Source organism: Peromyscus maniculatus, chromosome 4 (assembly GCF_049852395.1).
Source record: "Peromyscus maniculatus bairdii isolate BWxNUB_F1_BW_parent chromosome 4, HU_Pman_BW_mat_3.1, whole genome shotgun sequence".
NCBI classification, from domain to species: domain Eukaryota; kingdom Metazoa; phylum Chordata; class Mammalia; order Rodentia; family Cricetidae; genus Peromyscus; species Peromyscus maniculatus.
The window spans coordinates 118,761,162-118,775,049 of NC_134855.1; the positions used below are offsets into that span (position 1 = coordinate 118,761,162).

Genomic DNA, 13,888 nt, shown 5'->3' on the forward strand with positions numbered 1-13,888 from the left:
AATGCAGACTAATTTGATAGCTTGCTCTTAAATACTACAGTTTCAAGTCATGATGTAAAATCAGTCATTCTTTGGAAAAGTAGTTAAATATTGGAAATGACTTTATTTCATAACCTTTTAAAATTAAGTGAGACAGTCAGTTGATGAATTTGAACTGTTTAGGAGGCCTCCAGGCAGTGGAACCAGGACCTGTCCTTGGTGCATGAGCTGGCTTTTTGGAACCTAGAGCCTATGCTGAGACACTTTGCTCAGCCTTGGTGCAGGGAGGAGGGGACTGAACCTGCCTCAACTGAATCTACCAGGCTGGGCTGACTCCCCAGGGGAGACCTTACCTTGGAGGAGGTGGGAATGGGGGTTGGATTAGGGGGGAAGGCTGGGGGGTGGGAGGAGGGAGGTCAGGGGAATTCGTGGCTGATATGTAAAATTAAATTAATTATAAAATAAAAATATTTACAAAAAATAAAATAAAATTAAGTGAGAAATTAACTGGAAGTTAAAATTCTTACAGTTCACACAATTTTTGAGGATTTATGATCTTTAGACTAAAAACATTTTTATACTCTTTGACTGAAACTTTGCTTACTCTAAAAACTAAAGTTTATATCTGTAGTCTTGAGTGTCACACTTAAAACAGAATAAAATAACAGAAAAAGATTGCTAAATGTTTGCTTAGTCAACAAAAATAGTTTAGTGCAAGGATTTTTTTCAGATTAAAAGCATGACATTAAATATGGGATTAAGTCAGCTCTGCTTCCCTCTTCATCTGGTACTCTGCACCATCCAATAGGGGCTGCCTGGGATCATCAGTTCACTAATTTGGACTTCTGTGCTTACATTGGACACATCCGTATTCTCTAAATTTGATGTGCCCTTTGGTGCACAAAACATCACTTTCCTCAGTATTTTGGACCCACCTAAGTTTCAACCTATTCCAATCAAAGCATAACAGCATTTTAAACAATGTTTTACTATTAAATCCAGTGACCATTTCTTTTGTTGCATTGAGTTCCATCTTGATTACCCAAATTTAGTTTTAGTGAGAATGTGTGAACAATAAACTGTTATGTATTTTTCAGTCTAAAGAGTTCTTTAATTCATCCTTACTCATTAGTAATTTAGATTTCTGGTATGGAATGCTGGGTTTAGCATTCCAGGTGAGTAGTTTTCTCCAACAGTTTGAATGTAGCATCTGCTGTTATGGATAAATCTACTGTCTATCCAAATATGTTTTCTACAGCAATCTCCAGATTTTCTTTTTTGTCTTACTGGATGTTAATGAGAATATGACTCATATAGATTTTTATTCATATAACATGTATGCATAGAAATAAATACATAATCTCCAATTTCTTCAGCATGATGAGTCTTTTTTTTATTAACTTTGGGAAAATATAAGCCAGATCCCTGTATAAATACTACCTCTGCATTTTTCTGTGTTTTTCACCATGTGGTAAATCATGCAAATGGTACATCTTTTTGTTCTTGTACCCTAAGTCACTTAATTTCTCTGTGATAGTTTTCATTTTCTTTTCTGTGTTTCTTCCTCATAAGTTTTTTTTAGCACAGTCTAAATGATAGGTTTGTTCATTCATTTTACTGAATTCTTTCACTTCTAGGTTTTTTTTTTTTTAGTTTTTGAAAATCTCTTTTCCATTTTATTTTATTCTTGATTTATGTGCCCTTAAAGACATTTTAAATGTGCAATCTTTGATACTCAATGTATTTATTTTTTAAGGTGAAGTCTCCCATCTATTAACAATTAACCTTTTTTCTTTATGTGGCTTCATTATTTATTATTATTATTACTATCATTGTTATTATTATTGCTCAGTATCAATATAGGGTGTTTTACATTGGAGTCCTTCATATTGGAAGTTGTAGCAGTGCTCCATAAGATAGTTTTCATTTGATTTTCAAAAAATTTAGAGATATTCCTGATTCAGGATAAGTTAATTTTTCATCTGAAATCCCTTTGCAGCATATGTAATGTGACTATATACCCTAGCCTTATGTGTGGCCAGACACTCTTATTCTAAGATTTGTCCATGTGTAAGCCTGGTTAATTTATTTTAGATTTCCCTGCAACAGCACAATAAATATTTCTATTCTAAGTTTTAGAGACTGTTTTTGGAAGTGACTCAGTTTCCATTTCCCTTCTCTCATAAACACCTGACGTGTCTAGTTACTAGCTACTAAGTTCTGATGCTCAGTGAAATATTTTAGTTTTAGCTTTGTCCATCATTGTAGATGATTTCCATTATTACTGCTTATGTAAAGATCTATTATAGCTCTCACAGTAGCATATAGCATATATGTTATCCATCATAATAAGATATGTATTATCTTGGAAAATATATACCTCACATGTAGAATGAAAAAATAAGATTTAATATGCCTTTTCTAAAATTTGAAATAGCTACAGGCAAATATTCCATATATTATTTTGGGCCTCTCAGGCACATGAACAACTGAAGTGGTAGATGCAATTCATAGCACTGCTTTCAGTTTTTGAATAGTATGATGAGTGAATCAATCAATCAATTAGTGCTGGACACAGAGAAGAAAGCACAAGGATTAGAAAAGTGTAGCATGAATCTTAAAAGGTCTTATTAATAAAAACAAACCTGGAGCCAGGTATTGGGGTGAATGCTGAATGTTCAGAGAAACAGAACAAGCTACATCCAACCTCACCTTTCCAATTCCTCAGCTGATCTTGTTTCCTCAGACTGAAAACCTTGGAATCCTCATCTGAATGGATCTCAGCTGAACTGCTGCAAAAAACTAAAAGCTTAAAAAGATTCTAGTTCCTGGTCCTCACGCCTTATATACCTTTCTGCTTCTGCCATCACCTCCTGAGATTAACGGTGTGTGTCACCATGCCTGGCTATTTCCAGTGTAGATTTGAACTCACAGAGATCCAGACAGATCTCTGCCTCTGGAATGCTAGGATTAAAGGTGTATGCTACCACTGCCTAAAACCTATGTTTAATATAGTGGCTGTTCTGCTCTCTGATCCCCAGATAAGTTTATTGGGATGCACAATATATCAAAAAAGTGTCCTCTATTACTATGATATGTTTGTCCTACAGTGTGTCTGGTCTATCTATATTTACAAAATCTTTTTTATCTTTTATATTGCTGTGATTACTTCTTTTGAATATTATAAACTGGAGTAATATACTCATTTATTCATTAAATATTTATCAAATATTTACATTTTTGGCCAGGCACTATTTTAAACACAGGGGTATAGCAGTATGCAATACCTCTGCTTTACTACAATATTCTGATGGTATGTGAAAGGGAAAGCAGAAAGTCAGTTAATAAAGCAGTAAATGTAGCACTTACCAGGCTTTTATAACAGCAGTGAAGGACATTAAAGCAGAGTCACAGGGATGGAGAGTAGACAGAGTGTGCTATTCTCTGTGTTGCACTGAAAAGCTATTTAATGAAGTGTGATATACTGCAAACAAAGATCATGCAAAATGAAGTCACGGTCTATGTGCATGTCTGTGCATGATCATTATAGGTAGCAGGTTTAACAGGATCATACTTACTGTACTAAATACTGAAGTGGAGTGAGTGGAGAGTATGGGAGGAAAGGCTAGATGGGAGGAAGAGGACCAGCTTCTGGGAGTTGACTTTGGCTTTGAATGAGATGGAAAGCTGAGATTTCAAGAGGTGGGGTGACATGATCTGTCTCATGATTTAAAGAAAACACCAACTCTGCCAGCTTCATGGAAGCATTAAGTATAGGAAGGCAAGAGTAAAGGCAAGAGTGCAAATTAAGCTAAGGCCTCAGTGTTCAAGACTGGAGAGGATGGTGGTTTGTAACAGGGTGGTCAAGGTGGATGATGAAAAGATGACTGATTTTGAAAATGTTTCAAAGTTGAAGATAGCAGCATTTGTTGAAAGAAGGATCTGAGAAAAGAAAGTAGTTGAGGATGGTCTTGAGGTTGTTGGCTAAGATATTGGAACAATAGGTTCAATGGTTAATGAATTAGGGTTATAAATAGAGAGAACAGGTGTGGGTATGGAAATTCAGAGCATGGCTTGGATAAGATGAAGTTTAGGATAACTACATTAAACACCCAAGTCTGGTGACAAATTTGGAGACTTAAAAACTTAACATTAGATCTTTATTCGTATATCTATTTCTCCAGATTTTTAGTCCTGCCTGCAGGAGCCCTTCTTCCACCCCACCCCCATTCCCTGGGGACTTTGCCTCTTGGTGTGGATCCAAGGGCCCATTAGCTCTTTCCTGCCCAACTTCTCGGGCTTTCCTTCTAATCTATTTCTGTTGCTTTATGTGAGCCATTAGCCAGCAGGAACATTTTCTACCAGGGACCACTAGGTCACACTGGGATGAGACTCAGGTAGGTGATTTTCACAATCCTGTCCTCCATTCTGGTTTCTCTAGAATTACTGTTTGTCCTGTAGCAGCCTGCCTCCAGGATCCTTTCCTCCTATCCTACCCCCCCCACCCCCGGGACTCTTGCCTCTTGGTGTGGACCCTGGTACCTCTACCTCTTTCCCACTGCCCCTCTCAGCCTTTACTCTTAGCTCATCAACATTCCTTTGTGTCACCTGCTGATCAGTAGAAGCACTCTTTACTTCAGACCCTATAGCTACTACACTTGTCTGGAATCCAAAGTGGACAGGAGCAAAGAACAGAGCACCTACCCAACAAAGACAAGACCAGATCTCTACATCATGGAATCATGTTAAACAGCGTAATTATTGATGCCTAAATCCCAGGCCAAAAGCACAAACATGGACAGCCAAGACAATGTGCCCCCTCCAGAAGCTAGTAACCCTACTGCAATAGGCCTTGAGCAGTGACATCATTTGCTGAAACACAAGATAAGGACTTCAAAATAATAATTATGGATACATTCAAAGACCTTAAAGAGGATATGAAGAAATGCCTTAATAAAGACTCTGAAAACACTAAATTGAATGAAATGAAGAAATCATTTCAAGACACAAACAGTAGGAATAAAATCACTAGAAGAACTCAAACTGAAATACAACTAGAAATGAAAAACGTAGGGTCTCAAACAAAAATCTCAAGGTAAAGGCTGGGTGGTGGTGGTGCATGCCTTTAATCCCAGCACTTGGGAGGCAGAGCCAGGTGTATCTCTGTGAGTTTGAGGCCAGGCTGGTCTACAGAGTGAAATCCAGGACAGGCACCAAAGCTATACAGAGAAACCCTGTCTCGGGGGAAAAAAGCCTCACCAAGCAATTAAAACACAAAGAGAGAGAACTTCAGATCTTTAATAAAAGTAGAAGAAATGGATAGACTAGTCAAAATGTTAAATATAAGAAATTCTAGGCTCACAATGTTCAAGAAATCTGGAAAACTGTATGACCAAAACTATGAATAATAGCAATATAGGAAGAAGAAGAAATCAAGGTCAAAGGCAGAAAAGATACCTTTAATGAAACAGTTGATGAAAATATTACAAATCTTAAGAAAGAGGTACCTATTAAGATACAAGAAACATACAGAATGTTATGGCCAAACTGCCTGAATACCTCTTGGGGTAGTGGGAGAGAAGGCAAAGAGTCAACAGTGCAGACATTGGGAGTCAGATGAGAAGCACCTGGGAGACTCCTTCATTGCTGGTATGGGGCTACCTACCGTAAATACCCCCTGGCACCCTATTAGCTGTCAGCTATTTCCTTGACTGTGTTGGCTTCTTCTCATTGGCCCACCAGTCACTGAGCACAGCAACAGACTCCAGTTTGGCTTAAGGGAAATTGTTATTGTGCATGCTTATGCACATGCTTTTGTGCACTGCCAAGGTGGCCATGTCTGCGCTGGCTGGTTCCTTTTCTCCCCACAAAATAAACACCAAATAAACAGGACCAGCAAATAAATTCCTTACAACACATATAATTAAAACAGTAAATGTACAAAACAAAGAAAAGCTATTAAAGCTGCAAATGAGAAATACCAAGTTACATTCAAAGGCAGACTCATTATGACAACACTCAACATTTCAATGGAGACTCTGAAAACAAGAAGGGTCTGAACAGGTGTTCTATAAACTCAGAGAGACTACAGATGCCAACCCAGACTACAATACTTGGCACAATTATCAATCACAGTTGATAAAGAAATAAAAACATTCCACAATAAAACCAAATTTAATAATTTCTATCATGGATCCAGCTCTACAGAAGACACTAGAAGGGAAACTTCTGACCAAACTACACCCAAGAGGACACAAAGAAAAAAAAAACACAAAACATTTAATCAAAGGAGGAAGGAAAAAACCCAGATTATAACAATATAATATTGAGAATCAATAAATACTATCCATTAATAACTCTCAATATTAGTTGTCTCAATTCCCCAATAAAGAGACACAGTCAAACAGATTAGATTAGAAAACAGAATTCCTATTTCTGCTGCATGCAAGAAACACACTTCACTATCAATGATAGACATCATCTCAGGCTAAAAGGTGAAAAAAGTATTGCAAGCATATGGACCCAAGAATCAAGGTGGCATAGTTATTTTAATATCAGATAAAACAGTCTTCAAACCATGACTAATTTGAAGAGATAGGGAGGATACTACATACTCAATTGTGGAATATTATGCAGAGTATATTGTAATATAAATATTTATGGACCAAACACAAGGGTATCCAAGTTCATAAAAGAAACACTACTAAAGTTTAAATCACTTATTGATCCTCACACAGTGAAAGTGGATGACTTTAATACCCTACTCTCACTAATAGACACATCATTCAGATAAAAACTATACAGAGAAATGCTGGAGGTAAATGATGTCATAAATCAAATGGACCTAGCAGATATTTATAATTTTTTCATTCAAACACTAAAAAATATACTTCCTTCTTAGCAGCTCATGGACCTTTCTCTAAAATTGACCACATATTAGGACACAAATCTCAACAGATACAACAAAATTAAGATAATGCCCTGCATCTTTAATCAATGATCACCACTGAATAAAGCTGTGTAACAACAGCAACAGAAATAGTTGTACAAACTCATGTACACTGAACAACTCACTACAACTCACTACTGAGTAAAAACTGCGTCAAGATAGAAATCAATATGACATTAAAAACTTTTTTGGAATTGAGTGAAAATGGAAACGCAGTATACCATAACCTGTGGGACACGATAAAAGTAGTTCTAAGAGGCAAGTTCATAGCACTAACCACCTACATCAGAAAACTGGATGGATCTCATGTTACTGACTTAGTGACACATCTGAGAGCTTTAGAAGAACAAGAAGAAATAATACCAAAAAGAGTAGGTGGAAGAAATAATCAAACTCAGGTCTGAAATAAATAAAATAGTAACAAAAAATTACAAATAATAATCGATGAAATGAAGAATTGGTTCTTTGATATTGACAAACCCTTAGCCAACCTAACTAAAAGACACAAAGGGAAGATTCAGATTCATAAAACTAGAATTGTAAGGGAGGCTATCACAGTTGACACCAAGGAAATCCAGACAATCATTAAGCGCCTAGTTAAAAAAATCTGTACTCCTCCAAACTGGAAAACCTAAAAGAAATAGCTGAATTTCTTGATATATATTACCTACTAGAGTCAAATTAAGATCAGATAAGCAACTTAGACCCATAACCCCTAGTAAAATAGAAGCAGTAATTAAGTCTCCTAACCAAAAAAGAATCCCAGCGCTAGATGGATTTGTCTGAGAATTGTCCAAGATCTTCAAAGAAGAATTAATTCTAGTACTTCACAAGTTATTCCACAAAATACAAACTGAAGCAGTACATCCTAATTTTTTCAAGAAAGCCACTATTACTGTAATACTAAAACCACATAAAGGCTCAACAAAAAAAGAAAACTATAGATTAATTTCCCATATGAATATAGATGCAAACATTTTCAATAAAGTGTTTGTAAGCAAAATGTGAGAACACAAACAGATTGCACACCATAACCAAGTAGGCTTTATCCTAGAGATGCAGGGATTGTTCAACATACATAATAAACAATCCATCATATAAATAGACTGAAAGACAAAAGTCACTTGATCATCTCAGTAAATGAACCTAGGGATACAAGGGACATACTTCACCTTAATAAAGATAGTTTCTAGTAACTCCACAGCCAACAACATCCTAAATAGAAAGAAACTCAAAGCATTTCCTCTAAAATCAGGAATAAGACAAGATGCCCACTCTCTTTGCACCTATTCAATATAATGAAATTTTGAAGTCTTAAAGAAATAAGACAACTGAAGGAGACTAAAAGGAAGAAATGAAAGTATCTTTATTGTAAATTGACACCACTGTATACATAAGAGACCCCCCCAACATATACCAGGAAACTTCTACTACTGATAAATATTTTCAGCAAAATGACAGGATACAAAATTTACTCACAAAAATATGTATTAAATGACAAGCATGCTGAGAACTAAATAAGGGGAACAATGCCTTTCACAATATCTCCTGTCCTCCATGCATGTATTTATGTTAGTACCTTGGTATATCTCTAACTAAACAAGTGAAGAACTTACATAGTAAAAACTTTAAGACACTGAAGAAAGAAACTGAAGAAGATACCAGAAGATGGAAAAATCTCCCATGCTAATGGATTGGTAGGATTAATATTAGGAAATGATAAAAATATGTTGTATAAAAATTATTTTAAAAAGAACATAACATTAGTTGAGCTAAGGAAGAACATAACACTAGTTGAGCTTTCCTAAGGATCTGAATAAGAAAGGAGTATATATAAAAGAGGAAACTTGAAACATGCATACTACCAATGGCTAAGACTCAGGTGAATATCAGCTGACTAGAAATGTATACTGAGGAGAAATAGCCAGTAAGGCTGAAGGAGATCTAAGAAAGATGAGAATTAATGGACTTCTCAAAATTGTGAAGAAAATGAAATATGGAAGAGTGACCAGCTTGTCGAGTATTTTTTTTTAAAAAATCTTCAATGAAATGGTGAATTAAGAAGGAATTTGTGACATGGTAGTCACTGACCACTTCTTTATTGTGTCTGGGATGATAAAATACAGCATCATAGATAATCTGGATAGCTTACTAGTTATGCTATCAAATGGATGTATGAATCAGTATTTCTCATATAACATAGTCCCTTGGTTTCAGTGTGTGTGTGTGTGTGTGATTGCAAAATAATGAGGTTCAAAAAAGATATCATGGGAATAGATGCCTCCACAGCATTTCTGTATCTCCTTGAAAGTCTGTGCTTATGAAGTGGCCCTTCTTTCAGGGTTCGTTTTAGGACTGTGTTCTAAACCACACAATGAAAGACCTACATTAGTTACAATTAGAACTGCTAGTCATGCTTCAGTTTAAAAATTCTTTTAGACTTTGGAAATAATACCAACATCAAGCTTTCATTCAAAATGTGCTACTTACCATTATTGATGCTGTCTAAAATGAAGGATGCAGGCTGTGGTAGTTTGAATGAGAATGGCCCTCATAGGCTCATATGTTTGAAGGCTTGATCCCCAGTTGAAGGAACCCTTTGGGAAGGATTAGCAGGTGTGGCCTAGTTGGGGTAGGTATGTCACTGTGGTTGAGATTTGGGGTTTCAAAAGACTTCAGCCATTCCTAGTGTATTCTTGCTGTCTCCTACTTGCAATCAGTATGTGAACTCTTAGATGTTGCTGCCACCATGCCTTTGTTCTGCCATCAGGGACTCTAACCCCCTGGAGCCAAAAGCTCAATTAAACTTTCTTTTATAAGTTGATATAGTCATGGTGTTTTGTCACAGAAATAAGAAAGTAACTTAGACACTGATGCAGAAGGAAGGAATATAAAACAAACTTCATCAACTGCACTACCAATAGGATAAAGATACTTTCTCAATAAGAGAAAGTTAGCTTTATTTTTGTGAAAAATACTGGGATGTCCTCTATGTGTGATAGGTAAAGTCATAATACTTCTCCAACATTGTATTTCCTCAAGTAGTAGTATTACATGTTGTCTCATTTGTTTTTGCTCTTTTGAGGGGCCTGCCACACAGCACCCAAATAAATCACACATGGAGGCTTATTTTTAATTATGAATGCCCAGCCTTAGCCTCGCTTGTTTCTTGCCAGCTTTTCTTCACTTTAAATTGGCCTGTCTGTCTTTTCCCTTTCTCTATTCCTGTATACCTTTCTTTCTTACTCTGTTGCTGGTTGTGTAGCTGAGTGGCTGGCCCCTGATGTCCTCCTCCTTCTCTCACTCCTAGATCTCTCTTCTTCCTCCATTTTTCTTCCTAATTATTCTCTCTGGCTGTTCTCCTGCCTTGCTGTTCAGTTCTTATTAGACCATCAGGTGTTTTAGACAACCACAGTAACACAGCTTCACAGAGTTATACAAATGCAACATAAACAAAAGTAACACACCTTAAAATAATATTCTATAACAATTATACTGTTACTGATTTACATGACTACTTTTTGGGAGATTCATTTTTATTCTGCTTTTGTTAGAGGGGACGAATTATCACCAACAACCTATAAATTTCCAGTTAGTAAAGAAAGGCTTCTAACTAACTCAGAGTTTAAAGATTAAGCCAAGTATACCTATCAGGTATTTATTCTTTGCCCCAGAAGGAATTTAGAAATTGAGAGTCTGTGTTCTCATTAGAATTCTCTGGAAATATAGTAATTTAATGGCAAAAAATATGTCATTATTCAAATAAGAAATGAGATGAAAGTGATTTTAAACCTATATTGATGAATTAATACATAAAATCATTTGAATATTCCTTGTAAAATACAGCAATACTAACTTTTATTAGTGTGCCAGCTTTCTGTTACTATTATCAAGTATCTGAGATAACCAACTTGAGAATTAGAAAGGTTTATTTTGGCTCAGTTTCAGAGTTTCCAGTAAATGATCATTTGGCCTTACTGCTTTCAGCCTGTGAACAGGCACATATCGTGGTGGAGCACTTGTGATATAATGTCCCATGTACTTCATGAAGGTGAGAAACAAGGAGTGAGAAAGAAGGCCTAGGTACTCTTTTCCTCCCTCAAAGGCATATCCTCAGCTTACCTGTGTCTCTACTGCATCTGTGAATGAAACTGTTAAGATCTTAGTGTGTGCATCTTTATGATCTTCTCATGCCATCTTTATTTTAAAATGTCTTGTTTCATGTACCAACTTTTTAAATCTTTTTACCTCATTTATCATTCATTTCCCCCCTTTTTTACTTTTAATCTAATTCTTTTCTCTTATATATCTTTCTCTTTGAATATATTTGTTAAAGCTAAAAACAAATGATTAAATATTAGTTATAATTGAATTCACTGTGAAGTATTGTGTGCTAAGGACAGACTCAGATGATAGATCAGAAATGTAACTGTTGAAGTTTGCAATATAGTGCCAAGAGGTACTTGGCAGTTATCAATAGAACATAATGATGATACATAGCACAGATAATACAATCTTCCAAAAATAAAATAGAAGAACTCATTATTTAAATTATTATTTTAGTGTTTGTAGTCACCTCAAAGAGATAAACCTCTCTAGAATTTCACCCAGTATCCCCTTTCCACTTCTTATGAGGATACTGACAACATTGGAATGCAATAAACATCTGGAGAGCAGAGAGGGAAGCAAAGGACACGAAATACTCTCAGTGGACTGGGTCATCAGTTACCAAATGAACCAAGGGTTGGCTGAGTGTGTTTCTAACCTTGACATATTTATTTGTCCTTGTACATCTTAGGACTGGAAATGTTCATCTTCTATGTTCATGAATTTTGATAATATTGGTAAATGGATAAATTTTTCTCCTAAGTTCATTATTTGTGCTTCTACCATAATTCCAGTTCCAGAGGAGCCAACTTTCTCTTCTGACCTCGACAGGCACACACAGTATATATACATGTAGGCAAGACACTCATGAACATAAAAATAAATGAATACCTAAAAAGTTAAAAGTTTATTAAAGTATCTAGTCTTGTAAGATTTTTTGGAATCTGAGCAAACCAAGTTTCAGGAAAGGAGACAGTACCACAGAAATCACTAGATCTGGCATGAAGATAGCAGGAATGAAATCAGATTGTAGGTTATCAGTGGAGATGGATGCATAAGATAGAGATCAGTTATGTGCAAAGTTGGGCAATATGAATACTCTAGAAAAGTGAAACAATAGCTAGGAAAAGAATTGGAGCAAAATGCTTTTTGTTTCCTTGGTTTTGGTTTTGTTTTTTCGAGACAGGGTTTCTCTGTGTAGCCCTGGTTGTCCTGGAACTCATTCTGTAGACCAGGCTGACCTCAAAATATGAGATCCAACTGCCTCTGCCTCCAATGTTCTGGGAATAAAGATGTATACCATTGCCCAGCCAGTGTTTACTTTTTAAAAGAAACTGATGAACATTTGAAGGAGTAAATAGTTCACGAAGAAGTTAAAAACAAAACAAAACCACAAACCTGTCAAAGAGAAAGGATGCAAAGACTCTCAGCAAGAGCATGGGGTTTACAGTGGAGAAGTTGGCTATGCAGAGGGGCTGAGCCACTTCCTTTGTGGAGAGGGATTTTCAACGGGAAGGTGAGAAAAAAATGATACAACCAGTGCCAAATCTTTGAAACTACTCAGTGAAAATTTCTTTGGGATGGATAATGAGAAGGGAGCAGGATTCAGTGTTCATTGTTGTCAGACCCTACATAGGTGAGAGTGCCATTAGGATAGGATGCCCTGCAGGAGAGAGAGAACAGTATTAAAAACAAAACAAAAAAAATCCTGATAAAGATATTTTCATATGCTGAAAACTCTACTACAAAGAGTCTACAAAACAAGTGTCAATATAATTAGTTTACAGTTGTTTAGAGCAAAGAGCTGGTTGTGCTCACTCAAGAGTATAATTTTAGCAGAGGGCATGATTAGCAACGTTTAAGGCTGGCCTGGGATACATACTGACCTTGTCTCAAACCCACAAATAAGTAAATAAATAAATAAGTCGATCAAATCTAAATTCATGCTTCTTACTGTAAACTTACAATATTCATGAGTAGGAAGCATCCAGAATAATTAAATGTGAAATTAATAGGTAGAAAGTAACTTAGACTATTAGATATCTGTAGGGTAGTAAATTAATTAGAGAAATGAAAAAATAAAATTTTAAAATTCAGTTTCAGAACTGCCACAAAATAAGTAAAATCCAAATGAAATTGAGAAAAATATATTTATCTGGTATAAAAGACAATTGATTAATATTTTTCTTTATAATAATTTTGATATTTATGAAACTAAGTTATTAGTAGATAAATGGAGACAGGATGTAAAATGGTTTACTTAAAAGGGGGAAACAAATAGATGTTAATTAAGAATAAGAAACTCATGTTATCTAAAACAAGTGAACACATAGATACTTTGGGGATGGAGTAGTGGGCATGGTCTTATATAGTTTAAGGTGGACTTGACCTCATCATGCCCAGCATAAATACTTTTAAAATGTTTTAAAAAGTAGTTTAAAAACTTCAAACTTCCCTCTAAGTTTGTATATCTATGCACATAGATTAGTACAGCTCTCAGTCCTCATCAGAGAAGTTTCTTTGTGCAGTGGATAGTCGTTAACACAGAAATCTGCACCTGATCCCATTGCAGAGGTTAAGTGTTTGGGAAGTACTCTAAACTAGATGTGCTATCTATATTACACTCTTCCCCAAGACTCAGGGGCCATCTTGGAAAGGAGGGAAGAAGGAATGAAAAGGCTGGAGGTTAGGAAGGACTGGAGTCAATCAGTGTCTTTGGAATACATCAGGGCTGCTGTATCATGAGTTCATAGCACCTGGGGTTGCCTGTGCAAGACCTGCACAAGTTCAAGCCAGTGAATATTGTAGCATAAATGGGGAGGGGATTACAATTTTCTACCCCTAACTGAAGAC

General features: G+C 36.0%; 1 protein-coding gene across 6 annotated transcripts in view; it reads left to right on the forward strand.

Annotated features, from left to right (window-relative positions):
* The window catches only part of Macrod2 (mono-ADP ribosylhydrolase 2), a 1,982,629-nt gene that overhangs the window by 182,893 nt on the left and 1,785,848 nt on the right, over positions 1–13,888 (forward strand). The gene's annotated exons all lie outside the window — the stretch shown is intronic.